Raw genomic sequence first — 11,779 nt, 5'->3', positions numbered from 1 at the left:
CATCAATATAAGGAAGATTTTTCTTGCAATTATAGCTACCCAATAATGAAAGTGAGGTCCGCGTATAGTTTTAATCAAAGAGTGGCTGATTGCATGTCATGGGGAAGTTTGCTACAGAGGAGACTAAACAATGTGACTTTCCCTAGTCTTATATCTTAATTTTTCTTTCTTTTTCTTTCCATCAAAGGATGATATATCTTAAATGCAGAGTTGAAAAAAATGCCTGAGTCACAGATACACTATCAGATATCTATTTGATCTTAGGCAGGTCATTTATCTTTTCTAGGTCTTATTTTTTCATGTATAATACATGGCCTGGAGTCTCGAAGGTCTATTTTAATTACAATGTTCTCTGACTATATAAACATAGACATACCAAATCAACCCCTAAGTCTACTCATGGTGAAGAATCATCACAATCAAAGACTTTTCGAAGGGGAAAACATTTAGTTAACCCCCACATATGCCATTGTATTACATATGTTATTCCTATACTAACTTGCTAATAAATCATTTTAATAAGTATTTCTTTTAAATGCTATGTGTATAATATGAAAGTTTTGGTTACTACTCCTAAATAAAAATATAACTCTCTCAAGCAGAAATGTTCAGAGTCTATGGCCATGCTGCTCTTAACATGCCTGATCCCATCTGATCTCAGAAGCTAAGCAGGGTCGGGGCTAGTTAGTACTTGGATGGGAGACCACCTAGGAAGACCAGATGCTGTAGGCATTTAAAAAAAGAAAAGAAAAGAAAAAAATGTTCAGATCCTGCTGAGATTTTTTTATTCTGGTCATGTAGTCGTCATACATGATTAACCCTTCCTTCATTAAATTAACTTGTTTTTTTACCTGGGAATGTCAAATTAATACTATAATCAAAAATCTCTAGTAGAGACTTGAATATTTCCCTGCTATGTGTAATGCCAATGACTTTTTTAAAAATAAAATTATTCAAACCAGGCTCACTTAATAGGATGTCTTAGTTAGCAGATCTGGTTTATTTCTTCAAAATAGTGCTAGTCAGAACTTTATAAACAGTTCTTAAAATCAGCTAAAGAAACTATTATTTTGGACTTTCTTAACTGATGAAATTCCAAGCATTAACTAAAATTTTAGAAGTTTGCTCAATGTAAAATATTTATAAATATTGGCATTGGTACTTATATTAAAACATGATATTGCACAGTGTATAATCAAACATTATTCATAAGAAATTAAAATTCACTTGCCAAAATAAGCAAAGCACTTGGCTTTAGAACTCACAATATATTATATTCACCCAACATATTTGTGAATTTCTAAATTCATACATTTTAACAGTTTCTGGATAGCATTAGCTTGATCCAATTATGAAAAGTGACACTGACAATACATGAAAAAGACAGCTCATTTAACCAAATTAACTAAACTTGGCCACTAGCCCTAAGGCAAAATGTTTGAACCTTTAATTATAGACTAATATAGTCATCATTAACAGTATCTTAGATATCCCATAATGTACTCAAGTCAGTCACTTATTACATGTCCATGGTATCAAGGTGTTCATTTAGGCATTGTGAGGAACACAAAGATGAGTAAGAATACATAGACCTTCCTTTTAAAAAGTTTACAATATAGACACTTATTGGGGACTGGCAGGAGAGGGACTGGCAGGAGAGTGAAAGCCTCATGCTTTTTGCTTCTAGTTAGATGATTTTTGTTCTCTCAACTCAAAGTAATAAGGGATCATCTGAAAATAATAGTGGTGATTGTATCTGAAGTTCCACATGGATTTAAATCCTGATATTACTACTACCTATGTGAATTTGGGCAAGATATTAGTTTCTCTAGTTCTCAGGTCCCTCATCCTAACATGGAGATAATTAAAGTACAGACCTCAGAGAGTTACTGTGAAGAGTAAATGAGATATGCATGCAATGTGCTCTGCACATAATATGCATTTCAAAAATAAAGATTAAATATATTTAAGGGACAAAGGATACATTAAATAAGAAAGCTATTTTTACTTTGGCAAGATTAAAAATTCAACATTTTGTCATATGTTAGAGTTGGATGACTGAATTCATGACTGATGATAAACATTCATGGACTACAAAGGGAAAGAAGAGTTTCTAATGTGGCATCCTAAAGCAACACTGCTAGTGAGCTAGCAATCTCAGACAAATGAAGGAAAAGACATTTTAGAAAATACTGATCAAAAATAATGCACCAAATAAAGTATACTAGGCTTTATTCAATTGTTTGACAAAATATTCTTATATTATTCTTATAATCTTGCAGACACTATAAAGAAGACAGGATTAGAAAAATTAGATAGATTTGTTAAGTGGCAGAACAGCCCCTAAAAAAAATGTGGAATGTGTAAATACTAATCTGAAACATACATTTGGACCTGGTTCAGAGCACTGTCTCTGGTAGAGTGGAAATACAGTAATATTTAGAAATCAGAAAGGTTTAATTTGAGATTCTTGCTTTAACTCTCATTAGCTGTGAGAGATCTTTGCCTCCTTGACCATTAGTTTCTTCATCTGTAATGGGAGGATATGAGGATTGCATGTATAGCCCTTAACTTTATGATTGGCATATCTTAAGGGCTCAATAAATAAATCAATAATAATCACTGTTATTTTTACTTTTATTTCATTTTTGATGGTTAGAGTATTTTTGTTTCCATTTTCACTCATCTTGGAAATACAGGTAGACCAAAAAATAAATTTGATCTGTATTTATAGAAGGAGTAGTTAGTTATGCTCTTTCTGACCAAGAGACACTTTGTTCAATGAGTTAAGTATCTATCTTATATCTAGAAGGTGAACTCCTAAAATATACTGTATATTTTCACTTTTAAACATGCCTGTACATGTGGGCAGATAAGCTCCTGATACTCTAAGTTGCAATGAAAATAATAATGATAACATTTATAGAGTAACCTATATAATCCCTACTATATGTCAGGTACTGTTCTAAAGCACTTTCATATATGAACACATTTAGTCCTCACAACAGAGATAAGAAGTAGATATTGTTATTATCTCCATTTTATAAATGAAAAATCTCAAATAAACACATTTGAATAATTTGCCTCAGATCGAACAACTAGTAAGTAGCAGAGAATTCAGACAAGTCTAGGTTTAGAATCTATGTAATTTGCCCCTTATAATAGAATTGATTTGTTTTGAAGAAGCAATGTCATTAATAGAGGTGTATTTGAAATATTCCTATTGTCACTAGATTAGACAGAAATAGAACTTAAAAAGAAATAGGAACATCGTTTGTATTATTAGTTGTATGGGAATATGTACTTTGGCTTCTAAAAAAAAACCTGGTTTTTAAATTAACTCTGGAACATAATGTGTTCAGAAAATGGCGTAAGGCAGAATGATTAGAATCGTAAGAAAGTTATGAACAAAGAACATGGGAGTTTAGAAGAACACATCATTTTGACTGCAGGTATCCAAGAAAGCTTTAGGGTGAAGGTGAGCTGAATCATAATACATAAAATAGAAACAATGAGAAACCAAAAGGGAAACAGTCTGAGAGCTTGAAATAAATTTACTACAACCCCTTATCTTTCATGTTTGTTTGTTTAATTCTTTGTTTAATCTAATTTGACTTCAAAAGCATCTTGTTTTCTGAAAGACTTTTTCTATATACAGATATTTCCTTTTTTCTTAGTCATAAGAAACATTAACCCAAAATTGAGGTTAACAGGGAATGTGGGAGGTGATATTCTTTCCTTTAAGCTGGGATAACAAAATTTTTAGCAGATACGAGTATTTGAGCATGCCAGGAACTCTTAAACTTTGTAAACTTTGTTTCCAAAATTTGTATTTAGAAACATGAATTAAAAATAATTTTATTTTATTTTATTATTCATCACAGGTTTCTACCAGATAATCTTTTTGAATGGTGAGCCAATAGATCAAATAGAGAGAGAGCATAGGCATTACTAATTTCACAAAATTATCATTTTAAGATTAGAAGCACACTATTAAACTGTAATAGACAAGAAAACATGTACTTGGTAGATGATTTTATAAAAAATATTATTATGACAGGTAAACTGTTTATATTAGAGAAAAGATACAGATATATAACATAACAAAGCTGTGTTAATAGCAAAAATTTTGTTGCAAAGTAGTGAGAAGTGAATGCATAACATTACTGTTATTGTTTAACAGAGATTAGACATTTAAAAATTTGCTAATCTATTTGCTAATCTTTTTTCTCACTTTATTCTCTCATTAACAATAAATAGCTTTGTAGCTTCCAGAAGAACCAAAATAAAGTATGTAGGTGAGACCACCGCCAAGGGCAAATAGTTTCATAGCAGCATCAGCTAAATTCGATCAACATTGAAATCTATAGGCATCTGCTACTCCAGTTCAAAACTTTAACCCATTGTTAGATACCCCACACATTCATGACTAACATCATCCATGATTCAGAACTGAAAAATAAATCCCTCATTGGTAGATCATTTCCTAGTTATTCCACTGGTTTGAGTATGTTGTAATTCTATTTATAAAAGAAAAACTGGCCACTTTTGGTTAAGAAAAATTTAACCTTAGTATACTTTATAAGAGGAACACCAGGTGAATAGAATATAATATTTGAATATTCTGTCCCTCCCTCCATCCATCCATCTTAACCAATATTTGTTGAGTGACCATTATATATTAGGTGTTAAGACTCAAAGAAGGGAAGGTTGTAAGACTTACCTTGTATTAGCCACTGTAGGTGTTTTTAGACACAGTCCCTGGCCTCAGGAAGTTCAAAACCTAATTAGAAAAGAAATAATTTTTTTTTAAAAATATTTCAAGTCCTAATTGTTTTTGAGATATGTTTCTGCCATTCCCCCCACCCCACCTTTTTTTAGGGAGTGAGTTTTGAGACAGAGAAGAGATAAAGCAAAATGGTTAATGAGAATCTAGTATAAATTTTATAAATCTGATATAAATCTTTAACTTAAATAGTAAAATGTCAAAAATCAACATGGACATCTATTTTGTCCGCATGCTGCAAAGCAGTGGATATTGACTATTTATTAAAATTTTGAATTCAGGCTATCATGTTTAATATAAAGAAGCTAAATTGCCTTCTTACAATATCTATTTCATCAAGCGCCTTGATTTGTTGCTTCCTGAAATTACATAATACATTTCAAAATTCTCATCCTTTTGTCTTTCTGGAACTGAATGTTCCCTGAGGCAGTGGTCCCCAACCTTTTTGGCACTAGGGACCAGTGCTCCTATGAGAATCTAATGCCTGATGATCTGAGGTGGAGCTGAGGCGGTGATGCTAGTGCTGGGGAACAGCTGCAAATACAGATGAAGCTTCACTCTCTCACCTGCCACTCACCTCCTTCTGTATGGCCTGGTTCCTAATAGGCCACAGACCTAACGGCCACAGATCAGTATCGGTCCATGGCCGAGGGGTTGGGGACCTCTGCCCAAAGGTGTTAAGTGAATCACTTAAACACTAGCAGCCAAGCTAAAGCAAATCATCGACTGTCCTACTCCTGGGATTAGCTAGCACAGAAGAATTTTGAATCTTATAAGCACTACATTTATGTAAAAAAATACCTTTATTAATTTTTTAAATCTATACCTCTATAACATAAAAAAGGTAGTATGTCATAATTCCTCTATAGTATCATTTTATAAAATTTAAAGTCTATCCTAATGATTCTAGTTTGTTTTCAGAATGGTTTCCTTCTGTTTAGTCTAGACCGCTTTTTTTTTAAATCAATTCTTTCAACATGTTAAACTAATTCCTCCTTCAGTTCCTAGAGAAGTTATCATCTCATGTAGAAAGCCTTCCCTGACACTTGGCCCCTCCACGTTTCACTTAGATGTATCTCCTTGATGCTCCAACAGCTCTGTGTATTTCCTTATCACATCTCATCATATTACCTTGTGTCACATTTAGAAACTGGCTGGTTGTTCACCAAACTATTTCCCTTTTCCTCCTATTACCAAGCCAGACTATATTTTGAAGATATTTTATGTATGTATGTATGTATGTATGTATGTATGTATGTATTTATAATTTTTTACACCTACAGCATCTGGGCTTCCTAGGTGGTCTCCCATCTAAGTACTAAGCAGGCCCAACCCTGCTTAGTTTCCAGGATCAGATGGAATCGGGCTTGTTCAGGGTGGCATGGCCGTAGACTGTATTTTGAAGATAGATGTAAGCACGTGACTGTATTCTTCACAATGTAGTACAGTTAGATACAAATCATGTCACTATCAGGCCTGGCCTTAAAACCATCTCATACATGATCCTTCATTCAGTGTTCCCTAAGCACAGACAGAATTCCTGAGGACCTAGAAGAGCAAAAATCCTTAAGAATAAAAAAAGCCTGGTCCTTCAGCTACAGCTTTCAGGATCACCCTTTATCCCTACTAATAAAGTCTCCTCATAGTAGAGTATTACGAAGATGACCATCTATCACCTCATCCTGATTAGGAACATCTATTGGCACTGGAGTTTTATGTAAACGAGAACTCAATTTCCGTCTTTATGCCATTAAAAATGCTGGGCAGTTCTTACAGCATTTAACGTACTCAGACTGTGATTGCTCAGTTAATTCAATCTCCTCCACCAGATTGTAAACTATAGTACCCACAACGACTGGTCTTGTCTCATTCCAGGGTTTAGCGGAACTCCTGACACAGTATACGGCACATAATAAACATCTCTCTACATTTTTTATTAACTTGAATTTTATAGGCTAAAATGCCCCATGAGATTTTCATGGGAAACATTGTTCTAAATACAGTTATTCCTTTAGGGGTGAAATGCAAGGCTTCCTCTAGTACAGGCTTCAAAATTCTTTTTTGGTAAATACCTTAAAGGTAGAAACTGAGTTTGCTCGAGTTCAAAGCCAGTGGAAATATCGTACCATGTTTGTAAAATTGTTTTTGTAAACTTCTATTTGCAAATTTTTGTAAGATGGTGAGAGCATTGTAAAATCTTAGTCAGAAGTAACAGACTTAAAAGTTCCTTGATGCAATTGCTGTGATTTGAAATGTCCTTCGAATCTCCATTAGGGAGTTAACACCAAGGAGAGAAAATGAAAGGTAATTTTCTTTCCTTTTCAAAACAATAACCAATCACAGAACCCAAAACCTTCTGCTCTTCTCATAGTAAAATGAAATCGTTTTTGAAGTTTAGACAAAAATAAAGGCATCTGACAAGCAATATCAAGTCTCAGTCAGCATGTCTCCATGTATTTATCGCAGACACAGCTATTTCTCTCCTTATTCCTACAGCCAAACATACCCTAGGCACTAATTCCTTTTGGGTAACCACCTGTTTGAGGCCCCTTCCAAAAAGTCTCATCATAATTCTCACCCATATGTCTCTTTACTACTATCTACGTGTTGGTTAAATTTTATCCTGTTTAGCATAACCTAACTTTCAAACACATACTTCTTTTACTTTCAGCCCTATTTAAGTAAGAAAAATATCAAAGAGATGATCAGATCTTTTTGGTTCCTCTCAATTAGTGAAAAAGTCTTCTGTCAGGCATGCAGCTGCCTTTTAACCTGAATATAAAATCCTCAAACTCTGTTTCACGACTCATTTATATTATTGTTGAATGGCACCTTTAGGCTAGATTTTATGGTAGCTTTAATAAATTGGTAGTTCACTGACATCAATGTTAACACATAATGTACCTTGACAAAGCATTTGTCTCTTTAGTGTCACACAAAATGCATAATGCATGGCAGATTTGCCACTTGAAGCCATTTCTTAAAATTTTCATAGACATTAAAACAACTCTCTGCTTCTCAGACCATCACAATGCTGCCTTTCCTTTCTGAGCACAAATATCAATCTAATGACCTACTGATCTAGTAGAGAGGACAACAGAAAATATTTAACAAATTAATTCTTTCTAAGTTATGTTCAAGTTATGTTGTTGTCAAAGCACAAATTATTAAGAATTCTCAACTTTGTTTTCTTTTCTAAAGATGGGGGAAAATGGATTTTTGGAAATTGATTTAACTAAGGAAGCACACTCCAGCTCACAAAACATGCCTGATGTGGGTGAGAGAATGAAACAAATAATAAGGAAACTGTTACAACAGCATGAGTTCTTTCATTTCCATAATTTCTGCTAAAGTTTAATTGTTGTGGCTGAGAAAACTGTAAGAGCTAAAGTCGAAAACTTTTGAGAGAACTGTCCATGGTGAGGTATAATCTGGCCTGATATAGTTTATCATACACGCATACCTAGGAGATATTATAGGTTTGGTTTCAGTCTACCACAATAAAGCGAATATCACAATAAAGTGAATCACAGGAATTTTTTGGGTTTCCTAGGGCATATAAAAGTTGTTTTTACACTATACTATAGCCTATTAAGTGGGCAGGAGCATTATATCTATAAAAAACTATTTTCATACCATAATTAAAAATACTTTATTGCTAAAAATTCATCATCTGAGACTTCAGCTAGCCATAATCTTTTTAGTGGTTGAGGATCTTGCCTTGATTGTTAATGGCTGCTGACTGATCAGGGTGGGTGGTGGTTGGGATGGCTGTGGCAACTTCTTAAAATAAACAACAATAAAGTTAGCTGCATCGATCAACTCTTCCTTTCACAGATGATTTCTCTGTAGTATGTGATTCTGTTTGATAGCATTTTACCCACTTTAGAACTTCTTTCAGTGTTAATTTTCTCAAACTCTGCTGCTGCTTCATCAACTAAGGTTATGTATATTTTAAATTCTTTGTTGTCATTTCAACAATCTCCACAGCCTCTTCACCAGAAGTAGATTCCATCTCAAGAAACTGCTATATTTGCTCAGCCATAAGAAGCAGCTCCTCATCCATTAATGTTCTACCTTGAGATTGCAGTAATTCAGTTACATCTTCAGGCTCCATTTCTAATTTTAGTTCTCTTGGCTATTTCTACCATATCTACAGTCACTTTCTATTCTTTTGTCTTAAACCCCTCATGAAGGTTGGAATAAACTTCTTCCAAATTCCTGTTAATGTTGATATTTTGACCTCTTCCCATGAATCATGAATGTTCTTAATGGCATCTAAAATGGTGAATCTTTTCCAGAAGATTTTCAATTTACTTTGCTCAGATCCATCAGAGGAATCACTATTCATGGCAGCGATAGCCTTACAAAATGTATTTCTTAAATAATAAGACCTGAAAGTTGACATAATTTTTTGGTCCATGGGTTGCAGAATGAATGTTGTGTTAGGAGGCATAAAAACATTAATCTCATTGTACATCTCCATCAGAGCTCTTGGGTGTCCAGGTACAATGTCAATGAACAGTAATATTTTGAAAGGGATCTTTATTTTTTATTATTTATTTATTACCATCATTTTTTTTTTTTTTTCCTGAGCAGGAGGTCTCAACAGTGGACTTAACTAGTCAGTAAGCCATGTTGTAAACAGATAAGTTGACATTCAGACTTTGTTTTTCCATTTACAGAGCACAGGCAGAGTAGATTTAGCATAATTCTTAAAGCACTAGGATTTTCAGAATGAGAAATGAGCATTGCCTTCAATTTAAAGTCACCAGCTGTATTAGCTCCTAACAAGAGATCCAGCCTATTCTTTAGAGCCAGTCTTTGACTTCTCCTCTCTAGCTATAAAAGTCTCAGAGGAAATCTTCTTCCAATATGAGGCTGCTTTGTCTATATTGAAAATCTGTTTTTTAGTGTAGTGACCTTCATTAATTTTCTTAGCTAGATCTTCTAGATAGCTTTGCCTCAGCTTCTGTGTCAGCCTTTGCTGTTTCCTTGCATGTGTACATTATGGAAATGAATTTTTTTTTTAAACCTCATCAACCAACCTCTGCTAGCTTTAAATGTTTCTTCTGCAGCATCCTTACCTCTCTCAGCCTTCACAGAATTAAAACGAGTTAGGGCTTTGCTGTGCATTAGTTTTTGGCTTAAGGGAATGTTGTGGCCGGTTTGATCTTCTATCCAGACCACTAGAACTTTCTTTTTATCATCAATAAGGCTGTTTCACTTTCTTACCATTCATGTGTTTACTGGAGTAGCACTTTTAATTTTCTTCAAAAACTTTTCCTTTGCATTCACAACTTGGCTAACTGGTGCAAGAGGCCTAGCTTTCAGCTTATTTTGGCTTTCACCATCCCTTTCTCACTATGCTTAATCATTTCTAGCTTCTGATTGAAAGTACAAAGACATGCGACTCTTCTTTTCACTTGAGCACTTAGACATCATTGCAGGGTTATTAACTGACCTAATTTCAACATTGTTGTGTCTCAGGGAATAGGGAGGCAAGAGGAAAGAGACAGCGGTGGCTGAACAACCGGTTGGTGGAGCAATCAGAATATACATATTTAGCCATTAAGCTCACTGTGTTATATAAGCACGGCTCATGGCACCCCAAAATAATTACAATAGTATCATCAAAGATCACTGATCACAGATCACCAAAACTATAATAATGATTTTAAAAATTTGAAATTTTGTGATAATTGCCAATGTGTGAAAGTATGACAGAGAGAGGAAGTAAGCAAATGCTTAGAAATGGCGCCAATAGACTTGCTCAATGTAGAGTTGTCATGACCTTCAATTTGTAAAAAATGCAGCATCTGTGAAGTATAACAAAATGAGGTATGCCTGATTTACAGTTGTGCACAGGAAATGATTCTAAGAAGTTTCAAAGGTTTTCATTTGTAATAAAAATATTTCATAAATAAAAATATTTCGTAAGTGCCCTTTCATTTATTGTGTTTTATGTAAGAAAAACCATTTTTTAGTTTATTGTTTAAACAGAGTTAGTTGAAGTCAAATCGCGTACATTCTACATTCTGACATTAAAAAATACTTTGGACTTCCCACTATAATTTTTATCTTTGCTATGTGGCATCTTTTCTGTTATAATGTGAAAATTCCAAGTTTTATTAATGAGTAATTATTACATTATATGTAATAGGCATATTTTAATTAAAATACTTAAAACTTGAAATAAGATGTTTCAACAGAAAAGATGGAATTCAATTTATATGCTATAGTGTGATGTTTGTGCAATTGTATTCAAATTAGAAAGTTTACTTCATATTACAGTTTTTCTGTTACTAACCCTATTCTAAAGCACAAAAAAATTTCTGATTATCAAAATAGCATGTCATTTTAAAACAGATTCTACATTAGCACTAGCAATTGTGACCTTTAATTTTAAAATTACATATCAAAAAGATTTCATTAGTAGGCTTTCATTCTCTTTTATTTTGAATTTTTTGCACATTTTTCTTTAGTCTTTGTTCTTACATATTATAGATTCAAGTTTATACTAGTTTATAAACAACACTAGGTAAGTAAAAATCATGGAAAAGATAAAATTTAAAATATCTAAAGATACCTATTTTGCAAAGTTGCCAAGTCATTATTTCACATGCCGATAGTACAATTGAAAGCCAGGACAGATGAGGAAGAGATTATGTTTTTAAGCTTCATTTCAAACATATTAGAGACTCTAAGTGACAGACCTTTCATATCTTTGCTTCTTTCTTTCTTTTTCTTTTCCTTCCTTCTCACCCCCTCCAACTCTTTCCTTTTGTTCTTTTTTTCTAATGTCAACTCATATACATATATATTTAACAGGTTAAGTGGTGTGGAACTTTGTCAACTAAACAACAACAATAAATCCTACCTTAAACCACATTGCAACTAACATAAAAACTTAAGAAAAAATATTCTTACAATGATGAAGGTTACTGGAGTACAAATTTTCTGCATAACAAATATGGAAAGATATAAAAACTG

The 11,779-nt window shown here is 33.5% G+C and overlaps 2 pseudogenes; one reads left to right on the top strand and one right to left on the bottom strand.

The window, feature by feature from the left end:
- Positions 1-613: 613 nt before the first annotated feature.
- On the top strand, positions 614-732 carry LOC112485186 (annotated as a pseudogene).
- Positions 733-6,060: 5,328 nt separating this feature from the next.
- On the bottom strand, positions 6,061-6,179 carry LOC112485071 (annotated as a pseudogene).
- Positions 6,180-11,779: the final 5,600 nt, after the last annotated feature.

Source organism: Pteropus alecto, unplaced genomic scaffold (genome assembly GCF_000325575.1).
Source record: "Pteropus alecto unplaced genomic scaffold, ASM32557v1 scaffold95, whole genome shotgun sequence".
Classification (NCBI taxonomy): Eukaryota; Metazoa; Chordata; class Mammalia; order Chiroptera; family Pteropodidae; genus Pteropus; species Pteropus alecto.
Note: the sequence above shows the minus strand (reverse complement) of the source record. Positions and strands in the feature narration are given on the sequence as shown.